Source organism: Anomaloglossus baeobatrachus, chromosome 2 (genome assembly GCF_048569485.1).
Source record: "Anomaloglossus baeobatrachus isolate aAnoBae1 chromosome 2, aAnoBae1.hap1, whole genome shotgun sequence".
In the NCBI taxonomy this organism is placed as follows: Eukaryota; Metazoa; Chordata; class Amphibia; order Anura; family Aromobatidae; genus Anomaloglossus; species Anomaloglossus baeobatrachus.
This window is the reverse complement of record NC_134354.1, coordinates 691,311,198-691,332,463: the sequence shown is the minus strand read 5'-3', so window position 1 is coordinate 691,332,463 and position 21,266 is coordinate 691,311,198. Positions and strand designations below refer to the sequence as shown.

The 21,266-nt window shown below is 43.7% G+C and overlaps 1 protein-coding gene across 1 annotated transcript in view; it reads right to left on the bottom strand.

The window, feature by feature from the left end:
* Nucleotides 1–21,266, bottom strand: part of RARG (retinoic acid receptor gamma) — a 315,309-nt gene that overhangs the window by 48,558 nt on the left and 245,485 nt on the right. The gene's annotated exons all lie outside the window — the stretch shown is intronic.

The following is a 21,266-nucleotide window of genomic DNA, read 5'->3' as shown; positions in this document are numbered from 1 at the left end:
TTTTAAAGGAACAGCTATCCCAGCAGCTTATCGTCCCTGAAAACAAAAGAATCAGAAGATGAAATTCCAGATACCTCATTCTTTTCTCCCCCAACATCATGTGTTGGGGTAAAGTTAGGAGGCTCACTCTGTATAGCCAAGATTCTCAGATTTGGCTGACTTTCCTCAAAGATATAATGGGCTCCGTAGAAAATAGATGGCTGTATTAGCGATCATTGGCTGATAGCTACTGTATTTTTCGGACTATAAGACGCACCGGACCATAAGACGCACCCTGGTTTTAGAGGAGGAAAATAGGAAAATAAAATTTTAAGCAAAAAATGTGGTCATGACACACTTATGGGGCGAGGATCTGCTGCTGACACTGTTATGGGGTAATGTCCTGCTCATATACTCCCCAGGCTGCTCATATACTCCCCAGCCTGCTCATATACTCCCCAGCCTGCTCATATATCCCCATCCGGCTACATACCCTCATCCTGCTCATATACTCTCCATGCTGCTCATAATATACCCTAATCCTACTATATACCCTCATGCTGCTCATATACTCCCCATGCTGCTCATATACTCCCTATGCTGCTCATATACTCCCCATGCTGCTCATATACTCCCCATGCTGCTTATATACTCCCGATGCTGCTCATATACTCCCCATGCTGCTCATATACTCCCCATGCTGCTATATACCCTCATCCTGCTCATATACTCCCCATGCTGCTCATAATATACCCCTATCCTGCTATATGCCCTCATCCTCGTGTATGGCCGCATCCTGTGGCACATAAAAAAAATAAACGTTCATACTCACCCTACCTTACTCCCTGCAGCACCGCTCCTCTTACCGTCTATGTCAGTGGCAGCACTGCTGAGTGGAGCCGTCCCCGTTCCCCTGCAGCATCGCGATGTCCTTCGGGGTCTGTGCCGGCAGCTGCGTGTGGACACGTGCGCACAGCAATGACGTCATCGCTGTGTGCGGCACTAGTCTCCACGCAAGTCAGATGACCGACACAGGCAGTAGATCGCGATGCTCCAGGGGAATGGTGAGTAATGTGTACTGATTCACTGCCCCTCGCACTGATGATGATGCACGAGGGGCAGTGAATACAGCCTCACATGATCACTCCAGGCTGCAGTTGCCAGGGGTGATCATGTGGGCCGACTGTTTATCCCTCGCCCATCATCCCGCCCACCTGTCAGTGCCGGGTTCAGCGCTGAGAGATGGGCGGGAGGATGGGCGTGCATATTAAATGAGCGGGTCCACGTGGTCACAGCAGGCGCTGCTACAGCCTGCTCGTGCCCCCGATGACCCGCTCCACCGCAGCACCCACATTCCCCGCAGCCACAGTCAGACCATAAGATGCACCCGCCAGTTTCCCCCAACATTTGGAGGAAAAAAAGTGCATCTTATGGTCCGAAAAATACGGTATCTCTATAATACCTCCATACACAGAAGCGCATAATCTGCCATATGTTTCTGTGTTTTCTATGACAGAGCCACTGCCAGACTAGTCTGATGGCGGATTATCTTTCTGAGAACAAAAGGATTGAGAGTCCGAAATTGGACATGCCGGATTGTTACATTGACGATCAAAAGGGCAACAATGTTTTGAACTTTTAACTTATATCTCACCATCCACTACAGCTTTGAATGTGAGACTACCGTCATTTTATAGACAATCATCTTGGCTATCTCATACATAAATTTGCCTTGCAAATATTTAGCATATGATTAGTTATGCAGATTCTTGTCATGTCACTGCATTGTTAATTTGCATTGTTTTGATAGTATTTTGTAAATCCACTGCATGGATCCTTCTGGGCATGCTCTTCATCAGATTCAAGCATGTCTCGACCGAAATCTGATCTCAGGTCTCTACTGCATGTAACCAAAGTTGGTGCATACTGGTCGATACAGTTGGGTATGTATACAGCCTTTTCTTCAACTCTACCCAAATATAGGTAGAGGTCTGGGGGCTGTGGAGGCCAATTCAGCACCTCTACTTCATTGTCATTGCACCATTTTGGTTTGAGTCGTTGTCCTGATGGAACACTGTGTCGTTCTTTTCAAACCCAAAGTACTCAAATGTACAAAGTAGCTCATCTTGCAGGATACTTACATATAGCTCAGCATTTAAACCACTATCGATCCTGATCAAGTGTCCAACGACTCTGGCTATGAAAGAAACCTATATCATCAGGCTTCTTCCACCAAACTTGATGACAGTTTCTTAAATGTCTATATCCGTTATCCCCTTTTCCCTTGTTTATTCCAGACCCATTTGCATCCATCAGAGCCTGGTCTACTGGTTCTCCTCTCATCACTCCAAATCACCCATTTCCAATCTTCTACTGTCCACTTTTCTTATTTTTTTTTGTAAACTGGAGCCGACGCGTCTGATTGAAGTCGAGGCTTTTTCACCTTTTTCGGGCCATTCCAGACTTATGTAACGTGTGTTGCACGGTGCTTGCATGGACATCTCTGATCTCATGATTATGAAGCATATGAGCCACGTCCACTGCTGTGTTTGTCGTGCCAGAACTTATAGACTTTGTGATGAGCTGACTTGTTGACTCCGATATTTTGCCTGGACGACCACCTCTTTGCTTTTGAATGTATGGACGGACTTAATTTTGTATTCTTCCAGCTGTCATGACATTCACATGATGCAGCTTGGCAATTTTCTTGCAGAGAGACCAGCCTTGCTAAATCTTCTTCATGTCTGCTCCTCGATTTGAGCCAGTGATCTTTCACTTGGGAATCAACCTAATAACACTGAGCTAGTAGAGAATAAGAGAACAGGTTGTAATTCGTAGTATTCAAGAAGAAAAAGATTTTTCCACCACCAGGAGCAAAACAGTAACAATGCAGTAACATGACAAGAATCTGCATAACTAATAATATGCTAAATAGTTGCTAATCAAATTCATATATGAAATAGCATAGATGATTCTCTATTAAATGAAGGCAGCCTCGCGTTCGAAGCGGTAGTGGATGGTGAGATATGGAGCCTGAAAATCAAAAGTTCAAAACATTGTTACCCTTTTGCTCATCAGTATATCTACCTCAACACCATCTGTTGGTGGAGAGTTGGGAGGTTCCTGTTACACATTAAAGTGCGGTCAAACCCGTCAATATCAATGTTAGTCTAATGTGTATAGAGGCCTTAAGGGACCTTTATAGACAGCTCTCAGACTAACAACACTCATTCGCTTGACAACAGTATCTCATCTCCAAAATTGCCATAAAGGTATTTCTGGCTGAGTTTTATTCTTGTGGTAAGATAAAATTAAAACTGACGATCCTTATGTCTGCCAACATAATTTGTTAGGCTGGAGCCACACGGGGATTACTGCGATCCCCTCGCATGACATTCGGCTCACGCTAGCAGTACAGCAGAGCCGAGTATCATGCGAGTGTCTCTGCGACTGAGGTCCGACCGTGCGAGTAGACCTCAGCTGCGGGGGGCGGGCCGGCACTGCGGAGGGGAGGGAGGGATTTATCTTTCTCTCTCCTCCGTAGCCGGCTATTGCCATTCTCGCACTGCACTCGCGGTACACCGGTGTACCGCGAGTGCAGTGCGATTTTTCTCTCGCCCCATACACTTGTATGGGTGCGAGAGAAAGAGTCTCGCATTACAGTTGCAGCATGCTGTGATTGTTTTCTCAGTCTGATTAGGGCTGAGAAAATAATCGCTCATGTGCGCTGACACACAGGCTTATATTGGTCCGAGTGGAATGCGATTCTTTTATCGCACGCAACTCGCAACGATTTTTATGCCGTGTGGCTTAGGCCTTAGCAAAAGAATGGGACTGCTAGGCCTCCAAAAATTGGTAGGTAATGACCATTTTTATGCAATCATTATTCAGGTCTTAAAAAAGGGTGATTAGACATTAGATTAATTTTGCTTTATTGACAAGGAAATGAGTGATGGAAGATGAGTTTATAATATTCTTCTTCTTACTGTCCGCCTCCATGTATTTTCCCCATCATCTATATGCATAGATCGCTTCTTCGTCACTTTGAATGATGGATCAACCTATATTTACTGCACGGTTAACAAGTTGCAACTTTCTCCACTAACCATCGTTGGTGGCGGTGACCAAATGTGACATAGTTAAGGAAACAAACAAAATTTGGGTATAGATTAGCAGAAAAAAAGAGCCTAAAAACCAACGTTCAGAGAGGACTCGTTACATAACATGCGCAATGTGAGGCTCCATTGTATAAACAACTTAATTACATTCATCTGCAGTGACCTTGAATAAAACACGCGTGGCTGTGCTATGATGTGACACTTGTGAGGTTAGCTCAGGTCACTGAGAACTTACTGAATTAATTAACTCTTACAATCGGGCTCTATTATATACCTGATAGACGATATGGGCAAGGCGGGTATATAAAAGACCCAGCAGTTACGAAAGAGTTCTTCTTAATATCCTATTGCTCAGAGGGCAGCCGATACATAGATCTAGCAATACATATAACTTACAGAACTAGCCGGCGAAGTAACCAGTTCAATCAGTATTACACAGGGTCTCGTTTTCAATGTACATTACATGCTCGGTCACCAGCGCACAGAGGGTTCTTATGTATTTTGCCATCAGTGGATCTAATATACAGAATTATTTCTGGAATGTGAAGAGCCCGGGCTCAGCGTGTGGACGGCATGCTGTGCTTTTCCTTGATATGCTGTCAGGATGGAGTGTTTGAGTATATGAAAAATACCATCAATTGCCGAAATTGTGAGCACTCAATTGGCCACACTATTAATATTTTCTAAGGTGCAGTGTTGACATGGGAAAATCACCGGACATATAGACCGAAATGGGGTATTTTCATCTCAAACATCTACAGCATATGTGCCCAGGAGCAGACATATATCTTATATTCTGAGATGGGGAAAACTATTTTAATAGCCAAAACGTTTTGGGCCAGTACACACTGAGTTCCCTCTGCCTTAAATTTATTAAAAAAAATATATAGTTGACTATGGAAAAAAGGGAAAAAATGCTCACAGCTCTGTAATGAAAATTCAAATGCAGTGGAGTCCTGGTCCGAAGTCGCTGGTGGGGCACATCCAGTATAATATACTTGGAAAGAGAAAGACGGTGATGGCACATCCAATCCAGATGAAGATTAAAATAAAAAACCCAGATTATATTTTAAAATAAGTACAAATGTTGCTGAACAGGACAACCTGACGCGTTTCTGGTGTCTACAGAAACTCTTAGTCATAGGAAGTTCAGAAATGCATTAGTTGTCTTGTTAAGCAACATTTGCCCATTTTTGATGGTAACCTGTCACCTACTCACCTGTGGGGCAGTCCATTACGGTTCAGTCTTATGGGCTGTCACTCAGCGTGTGGGCGTGTCTCACTGCAACCAATCATATTTGCCGGTGGGCGGGGAAAAGCAGGGAATACGAGATTGTTTAATGAGCGGCCGGCTTTTTCAAAAAAGGAAAAGCCGCTGGAGCAGAGTGAACGCCGTGCAGCGCCGGGGATCGGGGATCGGTGAGTATGAAAGAGGGGGGGACACTTCAGTCACTCGGGGGATTAGCGGTCACTGGTGAATCCTTCACCGGTGACCGCTAATCAGGACGCTACACAGATAGAGCCGCGGAGTCGCTGCAAAGTCTTTCACACACTGAAACTTGCTAGCGATGCATGCTGCACAGCGGGAAACAAAGGACCTAGGAATGGTCCTGAACGATTTGTAGCGATCACAACTTCACAGCAGGGGCCGGGTCGCTGATAGGTTTCACACACTGCAATGTCGCTGGGGAGGTCGCTGTAACGTCACAAAACCGGTGACGTTACAGCGATGTCGTTTGCGATGTTGCAGTGTGTAAACCCAGCTTTAAATAGGTTTAATCCTTTCATCTCCAGAGTTTGATATAACAGAAAGTTAATTCCAGACAAGGACATTATGTAAGCAGCACTATCAATGGACATTACTGCGGTGGGTGAGACAGTTACAAGGCCATAAATCTACATCTGCAGCCATCTAGATTGGATCTTTACAGCTGCAATGTTCAGGGCAGTCAACTAATCTATACTCAATCAACATCAAGTGGCATTTCAGAAGTTCTGGCCATTGTATGTTTAATTTACGGCAATGTGTTTTATGAGAAAGCATTTTCAGCAGCATTGCAATGGAGCTCGAGGATGGACAACAACAACAATATTATCTATAATAATGACATCACGGATAACAATGACATCACTAATAATAACATCCGGAACACCAAAAATCATCCAATCAAGTCGAAATTGTCTTCATTCTGTGATATTATACTATAAATTACATCTGTAGTATAAGAAAAATCCCAATTACTGAGTAACTTGGCTATATAACTTGCCGTAATTGTCTCACAAGAGTAAGAATTCCCTAGTAAATATTCACATTGGTAAATAATAGAACCACATGGAGCCTCTTCTTCTATTGGGTCTTGTCCGTAGGTATAAAGGAAGGAGAGTTTCAGCAAATTCTTTAGATAATTCTCTTGGCTGACCACCCCCTTTTAACACCCGACATGCACTTGACATCATTAAAGTTTAACGGGATCTCACAAACAAGGACCCCGAGCACCCACAGTAATCCTCTTCCCATGACAATGCAGGATCCATTACAAAAGGCTGCCTTGCCCTATTCCTGCTTGTCTCTGCATTGATTTGCTGACTTTTTATTTTTAGGTGTCACATCAGTCAGCAATACAAATACTCCCAAAAATGCAAAAAAAACTAAGACACACAATGGTTTCTGAAGAGGTATCATCTGTTCCCTTGTGGCAGAGGAGGGAGGACGCCTTATGGCTCCGTAAGTTCTCATAAAGTCATTTAGGTTTTAGATCACCATGGATCCAGAGCAAGAATAAGATAAGACGACAGAATAAAGAGCTTTGATTTATGGGTAAATGTAATGGAGGAAGTCTAACATTGGCTGGGAAGTTATTCATAAAGTGACGATGTCGCTCCCAGTGGTAGGGGTGCGGTTGGAAGAATGATTTTCCTGCTCCTTGGCATATTGAAGCTAGTGATGCAAGACGCTTCCTAGCGTTGGAGGACATGATGGAAGAAAAGGGTTAATCCCCGCTGCCAGAGGAAGATCACTGAAGATTGATCTTAAAACATTAAAAAAAACATCTGATTTTATTGTTTTCGAGTTTCGGAGCTGTATAACCCCTTCTTCAGGAACAAAATCAATAATATACATTATTGATTTTGTTCCTGAAGAAGGGGTTTTACAGCTCCGAATCGCATAGAACAATAAAATCAGATATTATTATTATTATTTATTATTATAGCGCCATCAATTCCATGACGCTTTACATGTGAAAGGGGTGTATGTTTTAATCCTTATCAATCTTCAGTGATCTTCTTCTGGCAGCATGGATTAACCCTTTTCTTCCATCTCCTCCAACGCTATCTTCCTGGGTCCTGCAGCAGCCATCCATATCACGTGGTTTTAGTGGTTGTGTCTATAACGCAACCACACCAGGTTAGTGTAACTATTTAAATTCTTTCTGGTACCACCGGATAATGCGGGCTTCACATCAGCAGTATTCTGCCGCAATGCCGGATCCGGCACAAATGCGTTTCACTTCAATGCATTTCCTATGGACTCGCGGCAAGTCCAGGTCACATGCGGTTGCGTGCGTTATACACAACCTAAGACACCACTTGTCATTGTCATTTCAGTTTTTACTATGCTTCCTAGCTTTGACAGTGGTACTAACCTGAGTTCACCCATATTTTAACTGCAATTTTATGCTGGTATTGTGATCCACAAAAAGTCACTGTCCAAGGAAGCTACAACAAAGTCAGAAGAAGACTGGTAAAGCCAATGTGCCTCAGTTTTCTCAAGATAAGTGCTTAATTACAGTCTAATCACTTGAGCAACTAACAATAGTAATAAACCCACAAATAGAGCTAGCCCAGGGATGACTTCTGATGCCTTTTTATTTTTGCATTTCCATAATAACCCTGTCTGTTGGAAAAGCTGGTTATCAGCCCTAGCATTTCCTGGGTAGATCTCATTACAGTCCGGGCCCTAATCCTTCTTAATAGCTTCTGAACACAACAAAACAAACAATCAAGCCTTTAGCGGAGGAGGGGATTCTCTTTAACTTGATCCCACTGATGGCGATAGAGGCAGCAAACACACCTGTGGAATGTGGAGGGCAGAATGTCCGCTGGTCACACACTGAGCCCTCTATCCTGTGCCACCGAGGGTTCAAGCTGTACTCAGCTGATGCCAGGAGGAATCTATTTCATTCATTCTCAACACATAAATAAATACTGGCATCTTCTTTTAGGAACAGGGGGAATAGTGTTGCCATTTCTATTAACACAAATGTAAACTGTTGGGATCCTATAAAATGGCAGGGGCGGACATACGATTGGTGCCACCTGGGACCCAAGTGGTAAGAAGATCCAATACCACTTACAAAACAGTAAGAAGCTTTTGTCACAGACACAAAGAGGGTCCTAAATACTGTTCTTGCACACGGACCCTTGTCTGTCTGTGTCAGCCACTATAAAATGGCTATAGGCCTTTAAATCACCGGACTTGTGAAGTTGTCAAGACCTGTGAATGAGATGTGTGTGAAGAGAAAAAGATGGCTGCTGTCTTTCAGAAACATTGACATTCTGAAGGCCCATGTACACAAGAGACTAAAGGCCCCTTTACACACTGCAACATCGCTAGCGATATCATTGTAACGTCACCGGTTTTGTGACGTAATAGCGACCTCCCCAGCGACATTGCAGTGTGTGACATGCATCAGCGACCTGACCCCCGCTATGAGTTCGCTGATCGCTACAAGTCGTTCAGGACCATTCTTTGGTCCTTTGTTTCCGCTGCGCATGTATCGGTGTGTTTGACATCGTTACAACGACATCGTTAGCGACCCAGCCCATAGGCGTGCTAGCGTTCCCTTTCCAGCGAGGTCGTTCTGCAGGTCCGTATCGCTGCTGCGTCGTTGGCGAGATCTGCCTGTCTGACAGCTCACCAGCGACTGTAAGGCCAGAGTCACACTTGCGTATTACTCGGCGAGTCTCGCATCGGGATTACCCAGGGAGGCCGCACACTCTCGGACAGGAGCGGGTTAACTGCATAGAAATACATGCAACTGAGAAGCTCCTGTCCGAGAGTGTGCGGCTGCCCCGGGTAATCCCGATGCGAGACTCGCCGACTCATACACAAGTGTGACTCTGGCCTTAGAGACTTTCCAGCGATCCCGGCCAGGTCGAGATCGCTGGAGGGATCGCTAGAAAGTCTCAGTGTGTAAAGGGGCCCTAAGGTTGGCCAAAACCACCAATATCGGTGGATTTGGCTGATAACGTAATCTCAGACTGATTGTTTTATTCGACTAGAAGGAAATAGGCTGCCAGAGGAATCTAGAAGTGGCTATAACTGAACAATTGTTTGACAGACAGCTGTACTGTCGGCGAAATGATGGTTTGGCCAGCAGCTGTCTCGCCCGACTATCTCATACACAGGAGTGCTCTGTTGGCCAGGGAAGAGTTGGTGACCTCGATACACATTAGACTGTCAGCCGAACCTGTCAATAAAGGCAGGTTCAGCCGACGTAAGTCTAAAATATACAGCTATTAAAGAGTATGGTAGGCATTAGAAACCTTACATAATTGTAGGTATGTATTTTCAATGAGGAGATTATAATGTCCTGCTAGCAGACACCTACATTGGTCCTTATCTTACAGCACATTGAACACAATCCTTCCGGCCAGTCTCACTAGGGGCCACAGCTGACTTTTCTTCAATATTTATGGGCACCTTTGTGGACCACTGACTATTTTCCATTATGATTAAAGTTGGTCACTACTTTTTTATTGATCGCCTATTCTTAAAGGTGCTTTACACGCTGCGACATCACTAGCGATAGCTAGCGATGTCGTGCGCGATAGCACCCGCCCCGTCGATCGTGTGACATTTAGTGATCGCTGCCGTAGCGAACATTATTGCTGCGGTAGCGTCACACGCACATACCTTGTCAGCGACGTCGCTGTGACCGCCGAACAATCCCTCCTTCAAGGGGGAGGTGCGTTTGGCGTCATAGCGACGTCACTAAGCGGCCGCCCGATAGCAGAGGAGGGGCGGAGATGAGCGGGCGGAACATCGTCGTTCCTGCGGTGTAACACGTAGCGATGTGTGATGCCGCAGGAACGACAAACAACATCGTACCTGCAGCAGCAACGATATTAAGGAAATGAATGACGTGTCAACGAGCAACAATTTTTCACGTTTTTGCGCTCGTTGATCGTCGCTCATTGGTGTCATACGCTGCGATGTCGCTAACAGCGCCGGATGTGCGTCACTAACGACGTGACCCCGACGATATATTGTTAGCGATGTCGCAGCGTGTAAAGCACCCTTAAGTCTAGGGTATCAATATCTGATCAGTGGGGTTGTGAAACCCTGTACTCCAGCAGATCAGCCGTCACCAGTGCTGGCGGTGACAGGAAGTTCTCTGATGATGCGAGAACACAGCTACTGGTCATTTCAGTACCGGCCACAGCCACTAAATATATGACGGAGCTACTCCAGGTGCATCTGGCCACTGCTGCTAATGGTGGGTACCGGGTGTTGCATCGCCACCAATCAGATATTGACGGCCTATCCTAAGGATAAACCATCAATAAAAAATAGTGGCCAATCGCTTTAACCGACTCTTAGGACAGAGTCGTGGTACGGAGATGATAACTTTGATTAGATGTTTCTAAAACTTTACTTTCCTACAAGTATCTTTCTATTCTTTAATCATGTAGCCAAAATGTGTACGAATTCTAGTTATACATTGGATACTGTCCAAGGAATACGCCAGAAAAGCCATTTATCCATATCTAGCTCTGATAAAATTTAGGAATATAATAGCGGGCTACAAAATGTATTTATGGTGCTCCATTTACAGTAGTATAGCGGCAGTTCTTGGTGCATGGCTGGTCAATTATGCTTTCATTTGCATATCAATACCCAGAATTATTAGTGTGAGCTATAATGCTGTTGCCATTAGCACAGTGCTGACCTATTGCAAAAAATTTTATCAGTGACCAACAAAATGTATTTCACATAGACACCATAAAGGTACCTGAAGGGCACAGAGATTAAAAGAAGTGATGATTTACAGTAACTTTCCCCCTCACATTATCTCAATTCCTGCCCCGTATTTCTTGACTATATTGTGATGCCACATCGTCAGAGTGTCTGTCTGACTTCCTTCCCCTTCCAGGCATTTATATTGCAATCATTTTCACTGAAAATTCATGTCACTGCCCTACGCACAAAATGTGACAAAACTTGTTTGACTCAGCGATGCCAACGTGAGAGATGAACAAGAGGAAGTGAGACACGGGCGGGAGGGGCAGACCGCCGAGAGATTGGGGTTAGAGATCAATAATATATTACAAAAAGGGGAAAGCCAAAATCTGAGAAGGAAAATACTGACAATAAATTAGCAGAGCGGCTGTGATTGGGAGCCCGAAATAGCTACAAAAGAGACTTAAAGGAAACAACTGTATGAGCTTTGATGGCTTTTCTGATTTAGACTTCTAAAGTTACTCAGAGGACATGTCGTAAATGAAGAAGGAAATATATACTTTAGTAAGACCAGTGGTGGTATATAGCCACGTGCACACCAGTATTTGGCGAGTTTTTTTACCTCAATATTAAGGCTATGTGCACACGTTGAGTATTTGGTGAGTTTTTCACCTCAGTATGAAGGCCACATGCACACGTTGAGTATTTGGTGAGTGTTTTACCGTAGTATTAAGGCCACATGCACACGTTGAGTATTTGGTGAGTGTTTTACCGTAGTATTAAGGCCACGTGCACACGTTGAGTATTTGGTGAGTTTTTCACCTCAGTATGAAGGCCACATGAACACGTTGAGTATTTGGTGAGTTTTTCACCTCAGTATGAAGGCCACATGCACACGTTGAGTATTTGGTGAGTGTTTTACCGTAGTATTAAGGCCACGTGCACACGTTGAGCATTTGATGAATTTTTTACCTCAATATTAAGGCTACGTGCACACGTTGAGTGGTGAGTTTTTCACCTCAGTAGTAAGGCCACGTCCACACATTGAGTATTTATTGAGTCTTTCACCTCAGTATTAAGGCTACGTGCACACGCTGAATATTTGGTGAGCTTTTTACCTTCGTATGTGTAGCCAAAACCAGGAGTGTAACAATCAGAGGAAAAGTATAATAGAAACACGGCACCACTTCTGGATTTTATATCCACTCCTGGTTTTGACTTACACATACAGAGGTAGAAAAAATACCAAATACTCAGTGTGTGCATGAGGCCTAAAACTCAAGTAGTATATAATCAAAAACTGCCTACAGGGAACATGCTGCCTGACCCACAGGGATCATGTACCACTAACTGGCTGTTGGATTTCAGCCTGGAATATTCATTGAATATACTTTAATAGTCAGCCAGGGCCTGAGCCACACATGAGACTGGTGGGACAGGTAGGTCCCTGGGGTCTTCTTCCCACCCGCTCCCCTGGAGTGACAGGTCTCTCCCTGCTTACATGTATAGGGAGATACCTGTCAGACCAGGGGAGCAGGTGGAGAGAAGCCCCCAGGGACCCACCTGTCCCACTAGTCTCCCATTCCCCAGCCGGCTATTACCGTTTCAGTGTTTCAAAGTCAAACATACATGGCTGGAATGATACAACCAGTGCCTGATGCAGCCTGTGGTCCATATATCTGCTGCCAGGATCCCTTTAAGACTTCATTCAAACGTCCTGGAATTAACATGTATGTAAAAAACTGTCCGAGTGTCATCAGAGCTTTGGATCCGATTTTCATCAGTGCTTTTTTAGTGTTTTATCAGTGATTTTAAAACAAAAAACCCAAGCTTCTCTATACATTGCAATGATAAACACAGACAGTATAAGGATTGTACACAGATGTGCTGTCTGTCATTTTTACAGACCCATAGACATGTGTGGGCATTTTTCATCCGTGATGCTGAAAAAAATGGACATATTTCTGTTTTTTGGGGGGGTGTTTCTGCACACATGGTCTGCAAAATAAGACATATACTGTAAACAGTTCCATAGTTTACAATGGGTACATGTTCTATCTGGAACTATGTTAAACTTTCATTTCCCTTTCCAAGTTTTCAGCAGACTCCTTATCATCAGAGGGAGGGTTACAATGAAGGGTAAAACCTCTATACATGGCTGATAAGCCAAGATCCACCAATCACAGCAGACCGCTCCCCTTTCCTTTACAATGACTTTTGCACACCCTCATTAGATGCAGATATGGCTGATAATGTTCATTGCTACTAATGTATATGTCTAAAAAATAAACCTAGTGGCCACTGTGAAAATTGCAAGAGTTCAATTTTTTTTATTTTAATTAAGATTACAATATGAGGGATAAGAATTTGCAAAAAAAATAAGTTTAAGAGAAAAATTTGATTTCAATTTGATTCCTTTTAAAAATAAAGATTGTCTAAACTAAGGGTCCCGTTACACATAGCGACGTACCAGCGATCCCACAGTGATCCGACCTGGCAGGGATCGCTAGTATGTTGCTACATGGTCACTCTTGAGCTGTCAATCAGACAGATCTCCACAGCAACCAGCCACCAGAGACCCGTGTAACGATGGTTCCCTGCACACTCAGAAACGGCGCTCGTTGGTAACCCGCCGATGCGTGCTGCACAGCGGGAGAACAACGAGCAAAAAATGGTCCTGATTGTTGTGTCACGATCAGCGCCCTCGCAGCAGGGGCCCACTCGCTGCTGCCTGTCACACAGAGCGATACCGCTGGCGAGGTCGCTGATACGTCACAAAACATATGAAGTTTCAGCAATCTCGCCAGTGATCTCGCTATGTGTGACGGGGGCTTAAGCAGTAGGTTATTATCATCTAGTCTCAAAGATTCACAAATAGCTTGAAAATGGCAGTAGCATTGGCTATAGCAAAAAAAACAAAACAAAAAAAACCCAATTACTACAGTCTATGGCCTTTTTTAAATAGATAACAGATCTGCAAAAATTCTGCTTTTAAAGCTGATTTTTCCAACAAAACACTAACAGAAGACAACAAGAAAACATAGATAAGCGTAAGCGGTGACTAATAGTCACTATCAACATATTCACTAATTTATTTGCTGAAATATATAAATTTTGGAATAAAGAACGACAAAGATTTAACATCTTTTGAGATACCCCATCTCTGCTGATCATAAAGGCAGTAAACACCAACAAATATCTTAACGTGGAATCAGAATGATATAGAAGCTGTGAACGTGGCTAATAAAGTTATCAAACATTTGCCCTTATACAAAAACGGCGTAACCCACGTACAAAAGGATTACGGCCGTGAAGAGAAAAGGGGGCTGGAGTGAACCATTTGAGAAGTTTAAAGGCACTTTTACGAGGGCCCCAGACTGGTATCAACAGATCAAGGGGACAGAAAGAAAAAAAAAACGAGGCAACCAGGCCCCTTCACCCAGCTCTCACCTCTTCCATCATAAAAATAAGCACTAAAAAAGCTGGGGCAGGAATGAGGGTTAAAAATGACACAGTGTTTTCCAACCCAAATTTCTAAAATTGAGGAAATTCTTTGTCTATAGGCTGCACTTCAAAGTAGGAACATTTATAACAGTCATAAAATGTTTACAACCTAGCCGGGCCATTAAGAGCCATTTGTCCCTAATACAGGAATCCTGGTAACTTGTGAGGAAGGCAGTATAAGAAAGCCTTTGTCAGGAGATCATATGGAAGGCAGGTTTCTAGGCTTCCAGGAGAACCCACAAACCTATAATAATCTCAGCTTGCCTATTTCCGTTTATCCGCCCTTTAACCCGTCATCGGCACTTTTACTGTAGTTTTGCAGTTTAACTTGTCGAGTTCCAAACTTTTCCCACCCTCCCTCAACGCTGCTTTAAAACTCCCCAGATTGTGGGGGAAAGACATGGGGGGAAGAGGGGTGTCAGACAATGCCGGAAAATATATCATATATAAATCTGGTCCAGGGCATCTTCACTAAGGCATCTCTCCAAGAAAAGGCAACGACTGGGAGCAAGACACCTAGAACTTGACTACTTGGAAGGGTTGCCAAGAGTTTAAAGGGCAGGTCATCCCTAGGTCTTCTCTCGAGGTTAAACAGTCATTATTGAGGGCTGTTGGAGGCTCCTTAGGTTCTGTTAACGATCATCTCTGCATTATGTGGCCAGTAAATGGCTATAGGCTGCTAAAACCATTCTGCACAAAGGTAAAAAGTGCAAGACCTCTATACGATGTATGTAAAGCGCTATGGAATTAATGGCGCAATATAAGTGAATAAATATTATTATATGCTTCATCCATATTTGTTTTTATAATGCTTTTTCCATACATTTTAATTGGTATTTCAGCAGAAAAAAAAATACATAAAAACATAATTTTGTTTTTCTTCTATTTCACATTACCACCACCCCCCACAAAAACTATGCACAAAAAAACCCCATGTAAGTTGATAATATCAGATTTTACTTTTACAGGGGCCACTTCTAACCATTAAAAGGTTTGTATTAGACAAGGAAAACATTGTATTTTTCTTCGTTATTCAGTTATTATGGCTTTGATTGACTCTGCAAATCAACTCTTTCACTTTAGTTGAGTTTTGCTGCAATGCTAGGGTTATCCCATAGATACGAGTGGCTCTATTTCCAGAAAAAAAGTAGGGTTTTTTTTCAGTATTTGGTATATGCTGGACTACCTGCAGCACGCCAAGTAGTCCTGCAATGATAATCTCCTGCTGATTGATCAGTGATTTTATCAAAACTACACTAAGCAGCCAAGTAAGTGACACATCGCTGGAATCAGGATCTAGGTGGCAAAAACTGGTGACAGACCTTACTTTAAAGATGCAAAACTTGGTTTGATACATAACCCCAATTCTAAAAAAAGTTGGGCCACTGTGTAAAACATGAATGAAAATAAAGGGGGTTTCAGCTCCCCAGTTTGTTGCAGATTCATTTGGATAGAAGCTCCAGGACAGTGCTTAGTAGACAAGGGAGGCTGTAGACAATCAAAGTAAGGAGGACTCCGGCACAAAACGTCCATGCAGACAAAAATTTGTGAGGATTAATAAATCATCTTTAATTCCTAGTAGATAAAATACATGGTGAGGATAAAATTTAGTATTATTGACGCGTTTCAGATGCTGGGTCTTTAGTCATAATCAACTGATGATTATGACTAAAGACCCAGCGTCTGAAACGCGTCAATCATAGGAAATTTTATCCTCACCATGTATTTTATCTACTAGGAATTAAAGATGATTTTTTAATCCTCACAAATTTTTGTCTGCATGGACGTTTTGTGCCGGAGTCCTCCTTACTTTGATGCATGAATGCACTGATTTGGAAATGTCTTATAGCCACATTTTACTTACAGCAGATTACAGGATTGTGTGAAATGTGAAGAAAATATTGAGGAAAGTTTTCCTGAAATTGTTCCACAATATTTAGATGCAGTTTTTCACAGATTGGTGAACCTCTGACCATCTTTGCTTTGGAGAGACTCTGCCTCTTTCATATGGTCTTTTTAAACAAAGGCATGTGACTTAGTTGAAAGTTGACCCTACAACTGTTTTTCATTAGTGCCACTTAGTTTTCCAGACTTTTGTTAACTGTCCCAACTTTTTTGAGATGTGTTGCTGCCATCTATGTCTAACTGATATCACCTTCCGAGATTTGTTCACTGTTCTGTTGTGTATAAAATCTGGTTATAAGAGATTTCTAATTATTACATTCTTGTTTTCTTTACGTTTTACACAATTTTTTGGGAATTGGGATTGTATGATATCTGGGAGACAAAATCAAAAACGGATTTAACCAATGGTGAAGTCTGAGCCTTCAATACCTAGAACGCCTTTGGTGTAAGTAGTAACTGACATTAGGGTTATATATATATATATATATATATATATATATATATATACATATATATATATATATATATATATATATATATATATATATATATATATAACAGTAGTCTCCAGCCTGTGCATCTTCAGCTCTTGCAAAGTTGTAATTCCCAAGTTTCGGCCATCAGGGCATACTGAGAGTTGTAGTTTTGCTGCACAATAGAGACCACCCGTATAGCCGTACATATAAGCAGTATATTCTTCAGCCAAGACTTTGACACTGAACCTTTGGAGAACCCAGTTCTGCATGTTTGAACCAATGACCCTAATATATACACCAGTAGCTGGATACAGCTTGGTGAGGCTAGAAGCACATCCCAAACTGACCCGCTTCTTCACCCTTGGTGTGGAACTCATTGTGCCTTTGCCCTTTTCTGATTGTCATCCTGTTTGTCTGTCTAGTGGCACTTAGCCAAATTTCCATATTAAAAAAAAAAAATCATCCGCCCAACAAGCGTGAAAGAAAATCTACATTCCGACTGGTACTCCTCCCTCAACCACACACTCAACACTCTCACAATCTGACAGTCAAAACAATATACACACAATCATACCTAAAGCAACAATCACACCCACACAGTACTGACAGCAAGCCATCAATGAACATAAACCAACACAACCACAGTGCTCCACTCCTATCCCACACACTCACAATCACAGTGCTCCACTCCTATCCCACACACTCACAATCACAGTGCTCCACTCCTGTCCCACACACTCACAATCACAGTGCTCCACTCCTATCCCACACACTCACAATCACAGTGCTCCACTCCTATCCCACACACTCACAATCACACTGCTCCACTCCTATCCCACACACTCACAATCACAGTGCTCAACTCCTATCCCACACACTCACAATCACAGTGCTCCACTCCTATCCCACACACTCACAATCACAGTGCTCCACTCCTATCCCACACACTCACAATCACACTGCTCCACTCCTATCCCACACACTCACAATCACAGTGCTCCACTCCTATCCCACACACTCACAATCACACTGCTCCACTCCTATCCCACACACTCACAATCACAGTGCTCCACTCCTATCCCACACACTCACAATCACAGTGCTCCACTCCTATCCCACACACTCACAACCACAGTGCTCCACTCCTATCCCACACACTCACAATCACAGTGCTCCACTCCTATCCCACACACTCACAATCACACTGCTCCACTCCTATCCCACACACTCACAATCACAGTGCTCCACTCCTATCCCACACACTCACAACCACAGTGCTCCACTCCTATCCCACACACTCACAATCACAGTGCTCCACTCCTATCCCACACACTCACAATCACAGTGCTCCACTCCTATCCCACACACTCACAATCACAGTGCTCCACTCCTATCCCACACACTCACAATCTCAGTGCTCCACTCCTATCCCACACACTCACAATCACAGTGCTCCACTCCTATCCCCCACACTCACAATCACAGTGCTCCACTCCTATCCCACACTCTCACAATCACAGTGTTCCACTCCTATCCCACACTCTCACAATCACAGTGCTCCACTCCTATCCCACACACTCACAATCACAGTGCTCCACTCCTATCCCACACACTCACAACCACAGTGCTCCACTCCTATCCCACACACTCACAATCACAGTGCTCCACTCCTATCCCACACACTCACAATCACACTGCTCCACTCCTATCCCACACACTCACAATCACAGTGCTCCACTCCTATCCCACACACTCACAACCACAGTGCTCCACTCCTATCCCACACACTCACAATCACAGTGCTCCACTCCTATCCCACACTCTCACAATCACAGTGCTCCACTCCTATCCCACACTCTCACAATCACAGTGCTCCACTCCTATCCCACACACTCACAATCTCAGTGCTCCACTCCTATCCCACACACTCACAATCACAGTGCTCCACTCCTGTCCCACACACTCACAATCACAGTGCTCCACTCCTATCCCACACTCTCACAATCATAGTGCTCCACTCCTATCCCACACACTCACAATCACAGTGCTCCACTCCTATCCTACACACTCACAATCACACTGCTCCACTCCTATCCCACACACTCACAATCACAGTGCTCCACTCCTATCCCACACACTCACAATCACAGTGCTCCACTCCTATCCCACACACTCACAATCTCAGTGCTCCACTCCTATCCCACACACTCACAATCTCAGTGCTCCACTCCTATCCCACACACTCACAATCTCAGTGCTCCACTCCTATCCCACACACTCACTCCCCAGAGAAAGCCCACAGCATTGTGCTCCGTTCCAGAGATGCTTCGCCATAAAGAACACTTTAACTCCTTGGTCATCTGAGAGGCCTGTAAGGCGTATTAATGACATCTCCAGGATACTTTTCTACAGTCACTTGCGGATGTAGTCAGCTTCATTTTGTGAGATATAGTGGTGCTGATTTTATCATTAGGCACAATCCTTGGGATTTGACATAACAGCAGGTAACTCTACTGATCAATAATAAATGACACATTCTTTACTCCATGGATAGGGCGTCTATCACTCACACCACAAGCGACTACTCCATCAATGAAAAATCTGACTTATAGTAGCACTTTGAACAGTTTGGTGACTTCCCCCATACTATGAGAATTAGACATAGGCGTTCGTCATAGAATGTAATCTTTGAGAATGAATTGTGATTGTCATGCAGTATGGCAGATTGGAGTACTCGGACCCCCCTGGATAGTGAGAGGCATGATTTCACTGCACATATGGTATTGATATGCAGCAATAAAAGGCAATGCAGTCCCCTCTGTGTCTCCCCAGGAATGCAGGACAGGCTACAATGTATCACAAATCAGCACAATAATAGTAACCAAAATATGCAAAACTATATACAAAACAGACCAGGAATACAATGAAGAGCGGACAGCCAGGAAATTAGACAAGTGGGAAAGTCACAACCAAACAATGTAAGTGCAAAGCAGTGAGAATCAGCACAATCCCAGACCCCAGCACATCATGGGGAGCTCAGTGTATGGAGGCTTCTGCACACACTGCAGGTACACCTATCACATGTGACTATTGAAGACTCATAAAGTAAACTCTGCTACATCTGTACACAACAGAGCGCATATACAGCAGAGCCCATATACATCAGAGCGCATATACAGCAGAGCGCATATACAGCAGAGCGCATATACAGCAGAGCGCATATACAGCAGTGATCACAGGACTGTACTGGAGCTGCAGCAGTAAGGAGTGTGAGATCACACAACATTTGGTAAAGCGATACTTACATTGTAAACTATGGCTTTGCATCCATCCAAAAGGGTCCAGTCCCCCAAAGCAGGCAGCCTTCCTCAGCATGCAGGCTCCCTGGGCACTCATGTCATAGAGCGGCCGGGGCATCAGGGGGAAAGCTTCCACACAGTCATACATGGTGCCTCCCGGGAGATGGGTGCACCGGGCACCGCAGCGGGCAGAGGAGAGCTGAGGTGGGCACTGCTGGGCACCTCCCGACCTGTGCTCTCCCCTCCTCTAGCACAGCCTGCTTTGTGGCATACCTTTTGCAAATAGCCAAGCTGCCTTGGGGCAGTGGGAGTGACTGGAGGCTGAGATGGGAGGCCCTTCACTTCCAGCAGCCTCTCAGCCTGTGCTGCTTCCTCCACAGCAAAGCCCCCTACCTGTCCCAAATCTGCCTAACAATGAGCCCCCCCAGTGCTGAGACACTACCTGCCCTGCCCCAGCAACTGCCTACTGTGCAGAGGGGTCATCTGTGCACAGGCTGCCATTACTGCCCATTACTGGCAGCTCCTAAGGTCCCCGACACTGGAGAAGCCCCCCAAGTCACCGAGGACATCTGCACATAACTAACTGCACAGACTATAACCTATCTATCTATTCTATCTATCTATCTATCTATCTATCTATCTATCTATCTATCTATTCTATCTATCTATCTATCTATCTATTCTATCTATCTATTCTATCTCTCTATCTATCTTATTCTATCTATCTATCTATCTATTCTATCTATCTATCTATCCTTCTATCTATCTATCCATCTATCTATCTATCTATTCTATCTATCTATTCTATCTATCTATCTATCTATCTATTCTATCTATATATTCTATCTATTCTATCTATCTATTCTATCTATTCTATCTATCTATTCTATCTATCTATTCTATCTATTCTATCTATCTATTCTATCTATCTATCCATATCTATCTATCTATCTATTCAATCTCTCTATCTATTCTATCTATCTATCTATTCTATCTATCTATTCTATCTCTCTATCTATTC